Here is an 8,208-nt window from a genome sequence, read left to right on the forward strand (position 1 = left end):
CTCCGGTGGCCGGGGAGCAGCCGGGGATCGAACTGGTGCCGCAGAGGCTGCAGGCACCTTCGCAACCCAGCACTCAACCGCTGCACCACCGGGGAGGCCCTAGCCAGTACTTCTATTTAAAATTATTTCACTCTTGGGCCTCCCGGGTGGCGCGCAGCAGTTGAGCGCTGGGTTGCGAAGCTGCCCGCGGCCTCTGCGGCGCAGGTTCAATCCCTGGCTGCTCCCCAGCCACCAGAGGAGGGTCCCACATGGCGTGCAGACCTCTCCTGCCACCCGCTGCTCCCCTCAGCAGTGTACTTCGGTCCTTCTGCCTGCTCTGCTCCCTGCTCTGGCTCTGGTGAATTCTCTCACCCTCCCGCGCTTCTGACTGTACCCAGTGCATGTATAAACAAAACAAACAAACAAATAAATAAAATAAAACATGCCTCTATTAAAAAAAAAATAAAAATAAAATTATTTCACTCTTTTTTTCTAAAATGCTACAGCATTTTATTTTATTTTACAGTTTTATTTTCATTGTTCTTTTTATTTATTTATTTTATAAATTTTATTTTTATATTCCCCATACAATTGTGACCCCCTTATTTTGACCCCAATCCCTCCCCTCCCTGCCCCCCACCCCCCATAGAGTGTCTCTGGTTCATAGTTGTTTGTTGATTTTGATTTTTACTTTCTTATAGTTATTCTTTTTCCTGGTCCCTTATTTAAGTTTTCTAGATTCCTGCTATGAGTGAGACCATCCGGTATTTTTCTTTTTCTTTCTGGCTTATTTCCCTGAGCATGATCCCTTCCAGTGCCATCCATGTTGCTGCAAATTGCATGTGTTTATCTTTTTTGAATGCTGAGTAATATTCCATGGTGTATATGTACCACATCTTCTTGTTCCAGTCATCTATTTTTGGGCATTTGGGTTGTTTCCAAAGCTTAGCTATTGTAAACAGTGCTACTATAAACATAGGGGTGCAGGTGCCCTTTGGAATTGATGTTTCTGTGTCCTTTGGGTAAATACCTAGGAGTGGAATTGCTGGGTCATATGGAAGCTCTGTTTAGTAGGTCAAGAAATCTCCACACAGCTCTTCATAGTGATTGGACCAGTTTGCACTCCCACCAACAGTGCAGAAGAGTTCCTTTTTCTCCACAACCTCACCAACATTTGTTGTTGCTAGTTTTTTTAATATGTGCCATTCTCACAGGTGTAAGATGGTATCTCATGGTAGTTTTGATTTGCATTTCCCTGATTACAAGTGATGTTGAACATTTTTTCATATGCCTGTTGGCCATTTGCATTTCCTCTTCAGAGAAGTTTCTTTTTAGCTCTTCTGCCCATTTTTGGACTGGATTATTTTCTTTGTTTTTGTTGAGTCTCACCAGCTCTTTGTAGATTTTTGTATTTCACTCTTTAATCATTTCTATGTTGACATGCTTTTAAATATATGTACTTATGTTATAGTTTGGGTATAGGATTTATGAATAAATACACATATATCAGAGTTATGTGTGTGCTCAATTTTTTCTTAAAGCTGAAAGGGGGGCTTGATCAAAAATTTTCAGAAACCACTGCATAGAAGAGGAGCCCCTTGAGGATAGTGATTATGTCTTTCCTTATCTTTGACTACATTGCTAAGACTCTGTCACATATATGTGTTCAAAATGGTTGTTAAATAATTGAGTGAATGAAACTGCCATTATCTGATGTATGTGCATTAAGCAACACAGCTATTGAGAAACCTGACATTCTTTCCAGTTGTATCCTGTGGCAAAGTATGTGAAGGTAAGATTAATGACTCATATTGGCAGGTAGTATATCTTCACTGGTATCAAGTTCATACACTTTTTAAATATGGGAATATAAGTTCTTAAAATTTTAAAAGACTTCCTTATGGCGTGTAATCCATTGGTGCTTTGGAAACCAGTAATTACTTTTTTGTGACTACATTCCCTGCTTTTTAATGGCAGTCACCTACACTCTATAATGGCAGTGTGCTGGGAAGAATTAGTCATCTCAATACTTTAATGTCAGAGGCATGATTATATTTAATTTTAGATTAATCACTTCTAAAAGACAAAGACTACTAAACATATATTCTTAACAGTGTCAAAATCATCTCAATTGCTAGTCAGGAAAATTCCAAAATTCTTTTCCCTTTCTATTACACAACTTAACCTTAGCAAAAATAGCAGGTTTACTTTCTTGGATTGTTTTTAATAACAATACTGAATGTAGAATGTAATTTCATTTGCCCAACCAAATGGGTTATGTTTAACTGGACTGTGCACTTTGCACTTCTTATATTTACTTTTTCACAAAGCTTTCTACATTTACAACTACTCTTTCAGTAGTTGATTGTTACAGATGAGGGTGGTGCATGTACCACTGGACATTGTGCATCATTTTTTTTCTTTTTAGTCGGTGTTCACTCATCACTACTCCCTCTTGTATCTTTGGAAAACAGAAATCAAACCAGATTTGTTTTTGCTATAGGTCAAATAATGGTGAAAGAGACCTTTCTACTGTCTACTTTGCTTCCATTTTCTACCGGAGTTTATTAAGGAAGAGATAACCTTCCTTATAATAAGGAGGAAGAGAAATTCGAGCACAAGCAATTATTTGTCTTGTAGATTCAATTACTGACTTATCAAAGTATTGGAGACAGTGCAGAATACAGACCTGGCTATTTTGTTTACTCGAATGCACACTATTTACCCAAAAGAAGCCTCTCAAATTCCTTCGCTACACAGCAGAATCAAACTTGTAAAGCAGAATTCAGAATCTGTTCTGCGAGAGGACTGTATGCAATGGATGCATTATTATCACACCGTTCTGTAGGACTTACATTTAGATATATTATTTTACTTTTTTTAAAAAAAACATTTTAAAATGACAAGTTTAATTAGGTGAAGGGAGAACAGACACACAGATACAAGCGGGTAGCAAGAACAAATATTTTCAAATCTATACCTAAACAAGACAAAAATATCAGTGATTGCCATAAATTAAACAAGTACTTAAAACCTTACTTTGATAAACTAGATAGAACACAATGCTTAAAAATAACCTTATGGCGAATTTGAGAAAATTCTCTCTGATCACTAGTTTCTTACAAGAATAAAAGAAAACTCGTTTCTCAAAGAGACTACTTTTAAAACAGGAAACTGTACTTTGCGGCCTTTGCGCTGCAAGAAGACAGCGGACACTAACGAAATCCAAGACCGACTAACACAGTGCTTAAGTTCTTAGTTTTCAAGGTTATGAATGGAGACTCACAGACGCGAATTTAGATAACTGCTTTGTTAGCACTGATGGAGATGCCAGCGTAAAAACTTTAGATTCGAGAGGTTCCTCGACGTTTCCAAAAGCAGGGAACTGCAGTCGGCGACGCGCGACCGTTCGCTCAGGAGGAATCACACTTGGCTCCGAGCTGGGGCCATGGAGAGCCCTGCGGGTCAACTCAATGTTCCTGGGCTCTCATTGGATACTTCCGTTCAACATTGAGTGTATTTCCCTAGGTCACCAATAAACACTGTGGTCTAAGAAGGCCCTCGGCGATTGGGTGTCTTGTCCTCGCGTTGGAACGGTCACAGCCAATGGGAGAGCAGAAACAACGGAGGTGCCGGGGTCATGGGGAGAATCCTTAGAGCCTCTCCGCGCCAGCGCTCTCGCACTTTGGCTCCATGAGTTAGTCTGGTCGTTTGCAATCGGTGAAGCCGCGGCTGCGGACGGCAGGGCCAGCTTCGCGCTTCTTGGATCTTTCAACCACTTCGATGTGGCCCTGATGGTGCCCTGGACTCGTGACGCTCTGGAGCGGTATGTAGGGTCCGGGGGCGGCGGACAAAGCTGTGGAGCCCTGAAGGCCGCGGAAAACGGCCCCTGCACCAAGTCGGTGAATTGGCCTGGACGGGGCGCTCCACCTGCTTTCTTGTCAAAACCAGTAGTGCGTCTCTCCCGGCCCTTTAAAGCGCGCTTTTCCTCTGGGTCGCGTGAAAATGTTTTGTTCACTTCTACTCCTTTTCCCGCAGGCTGGTATTTACGAACCTACCGTTGTTATAGATGGCTGTTGGTTGTCGTGCACCAGACTTCCTACTGTTGTTTTTTTTTTTTTTTTTTTTTTAGCTTCATTCAAGAGTGTTCACATTTGTGCATTAAAAAAACTTAGGGGCGTTTATATTGTCAACATCTCCTTTTTCGGTAGTGTACTGATGGTATGTTAGGGCAGTGCAGAAATACACCTCCACATTTGGGGCAATAGAAGTCCCCAGAAGATCAATTGGTCCATGCTCTTAATATTTCTTATTTTTTTTTGAGCCTGACAGCCTCTCAGGATTGTCTTGAGAGGAAACTGAGGCTCAAGGAACCGGAGGTATGGTTTGTTACAGCTAGTAAGGGAAAGCCAGATCTGATCTCAATGCTTATGTCATTACTTAAAAATTCGCTTAACTGAATATTGACATGTTGTGTACACGTGTACCCTCTGCATCTCTTAATATGGGAGAGCTCAATAATTATTTGAGTTGAATGGTGTTTCTTGGTCAAGAGAAAAAATTTTTCACGCATCTTCCTAATTACAGGTGTATAATATCTAGCATCTAATTCCTAGCCTCTCAGTGTGGTTCCCTGACTAGCACCACAGATAGCCTCACCTGGGGGTTTGTTGGAAATGCAGACTCTCAGGCTTCACCCAATCTGCTGGATCAGAATATACTTTTTAATAAGATCCCTTAGTTTTTCATGGTGTTCCTTACAGTTTGGGAAGCATTCATTGTCTTATAATGATTTTTTTCCAAGTTGAACTAAACGAAAGAGAAAATAAAAGGTATGCAGTATTCTATTTGTTTTCTAATAAAACAAGAACTCTAAAGACAAGGAGAAAGGTTTTTATGTTACCCCATGGTTTCCTCATTTGCTCTTGAGTGAAGGCGTGATTTTTGTTCTTAATTAAAAATGTATTCACAGTTTTACCTTACTAGCCAAAAATTAAAACATGTAAGTATTTAAATAGTGATTCAAAACGAACTTGTAAGATATTAGGTATTGGTCTTAAAAATAATAAGGCTAGGGCCTCCCCGGTGGCCCAGCAGTTGAGCACTGGGTTGGGAGGCTGCCTGCAGCCTCTGCAGCGCAGGTTCAATCCCCGGCCACCGGGTGAGGGTCCGACATGGCGCGCAGACTTCTCATGCTGCCCGCTGCTCCCCTCAGCAGTGTACTTTGTCTGTCTGCCTGTTCTGCTCTCTCCTCTGGCTCTGGTGAATTCTCTCACCCTCCCGCACTTCTGACTGTACCTAGTGGTTGTATAAATAAATAAATAAAATCTTTAATAATAATAATAATAATAATAATAATAAGGCTAGAAAGGAATGTTAAATACTATAGCTGACAAAATCCCGGTTACCTCTGTTCACTGACACAAGCTATGTACAGATCCCCCACCATAATTTCTTGCCATAATTTTGTTCATTGATCAAGGGCTTCCAGTCACTTTCTTTGGATGGAGGGAGTATATTTGGTACTGCCTGTTTGTTTTTTTTTTCCCCCCCCAGGTTTATTAGTTATCTGGTAACAAAGTCAAAACCTCATCCCAAATTCACTTACTCTCTTGTTGCTCAGTAATAAAAAGTATCTTGTGGAGTTTTAACTTGCAAGTAGTCAAATATTCCTAACCATATTAAAAGGACAGGCATTTGTGGACTACCATAGAATGTTACTCTTATTTGCACCAGGAGTCACCTAGTGTGCTTTTTAAAATCAGTCCTAAAAAGAAAAAATAAAAGCAGGTAAAATTAAATGATAAGTTTTGGACCTTAGGTCCAAGGATTCTTAGTTCTGTGCTTGTGTATCGCAACCTGCATTATGGTAATCCAATTTATTCTGATGTAGGCCACAGAGATGCATACTTTTTGACATTAGTGTTGTATATGTAAAAATGCAGCTAGAAAACAAGCTGTTGTAGAAAAAGCAAAAATAATTTTTTTTTTTTTTTAACTTACATTACAGTGCATTGGTTGCCATAAAATTGCTCAGGACAGGTCTATGTAAAATTTATTTTGAGATCTGCTAAATTTGGGGATAAGAGAGCATTTGATAGAATGAATACCAAAATATATAGTTTAAAAATATTTTTTCCAGTTATGAAGCCTAACAATTTTACAAAAGAATCTTGACTGTATGAAATTTATAGAGCTAGCCGGGCGTGGTGGCGCGCGCCTGTAGTCCCAGCTACTCGGGAGGCAGAGGCAGGAGGATCGCTTGAGTCCAGGAGTTCTGGGCTGCAGTGCGCTATGCCGATCGGGTGTCCGCACTAAGTTCGGCATCAATATGGTGACCTCCCGGGAGCGGGGGACCACCAGGTTGCCTAAGGAGGGGTGAACCGGCCCAGGTCGGAAACGGAGCAGGTCAAAACTCCCGTGCTGATCAGTAGTGGGATCGCGCCTGTGAATAGCCACTGCACTCCAGCCTGGGCAACATAGCGAGACCCTGACTCGAAAAAAAAAAAAAAAACGAAAAAAAAAAAAAAAACGAAAAAAAAAAAAAAAAGAAATTTATAGAGCTAACAAAAAACACTAAATGTATCTAACACATGAATTGGGGTTAAATTCTAATTTTGCCTCACCTGTTCCCTTTTTCCCTATGCCATAAGTATCTTAAAAGACCTGTAGTGTCTGTGGTCCACAGGAATAATTGGTCATTTAACAGGATTCAGGAAATTCTCAAAGTAACTTTGTATCATCAAGAATATTAAAATACAAAGAGAAAAAATGAACTCTTAACACTGAGGAGTTCTTTCCTGAAGTTTTATTTAAAAACCCATCTAGGTGCAGCAGACCTCTCCTGTCTCGCCCGCTGCTCCCCTCAGCAGTGTATTTCAGCCAGTCTGCCTGTTCTGTTCCCCACTCTGTCTCTGGTGAATCCTCTTACTCCCCGCATCGCTGGCCTGTACCCCAGCTCTTGTATGCATAAATAAATAAATCTTTAAAAAAAAAACCCATCTAATTTAGGGGCAAACTTACCTGTTTTTCTTGGCTTCATTTAAGTGCCATAGGAAATGGCTGTACTTAACTGCAGCTTCTGCCTGTTTGTTTTCTAGGATCTTTGTTGCGTTATATTCCCATCCTTTTCCTAGGCAGATTCTGCTTGAACCCATCTCCTTATCAGTGAGCTTTGAAGATTGTAAGTTTTAAGTATTTTGACTTTTGTTCATCCCAAAGCAATAAAAAAGGCCAGAATCATTCACACTGAATAATCTGAAGCTCCTTTGATGAGAATGGAGATTTCCATTTTGTAAACGGACCAGCATGTAGAGCATTTTTATTTGTGACTTGGTTCTTGGGCCTTTCAACCAGTAGCTGGTTCTGCAGATTCCATTTGGGATAGGATTTCATTAGTGACATCACGTCAAGCTCAAGGTTAGCTGATTTGCAAACAGAAATATTCAGGATGGTGATAATGGAGGCACCTAAGAGGTAACATGCCCCTAAACAATTTAGTCTTATCTCTGTATTCATTCTATTGTTTTTTTCAAATTCATTTTTTATTGTTGCAGTAATTTTTTTATTTTGAGAAAATTACCTGTCAAATTCTATCCTGTAAAGCTTTGTCTTTCTTGATTTCCTTATTTTGCTTTGCTTGCAAACTTAAAAAAACTATTAATATATTTTACCTAGAATATGCTTTTTTCTTTTGCCAAATGATGAATTAAAGATTCTTTGTTGTTGTTTTAAAATTCCTTAGAAGTTATTCTAAAACCATTTATTGAATTATACAATTTTTCATTGATTTTATTCTCGTGAAACTTATAACTATCATTCATTAAGCATTTCATTTACTATGTGCTAGGCACTAATCTAAGCCTAATGCATATTGTCATTTCATTTGAGCTGTACACCATTGGTACTTTCTATAATTAACCCCGTTTTAGATTAAGAAACTGAGACAAAGTTTAAGTCATTTGCCTAATTTAGTTACCAAGTAGTGGAAAATGAAATCCTAACTTGCTTTCTTATGTGAATGAATCTTTCCTGGGAGAAGTGTATTTAATCTCTGTCAATCCCTACTCCAAAAACTTGTGTACACGTATACACACACAATCAATCAATCAATCAATCACTAGTACTACTGCTATTCCTGGAATGAATTAATCTTTGCTTTTTTTTTTTTTTTTTGAGTCATAATTTTGTTGCCATCTCCCTCCCCAGTAGGATTTGCTGTTGAAATAT

This window comes from Talpa europaea (assembly GCF_964194135.1).
Source record: "Talpa europaea genome assembly, chromosome: 3".
NCBI lineage: Eukaryota > Metazoa > Chordata > Mammalia > Eulipotyphla > Talpidae > Talpa > Talpa europaea.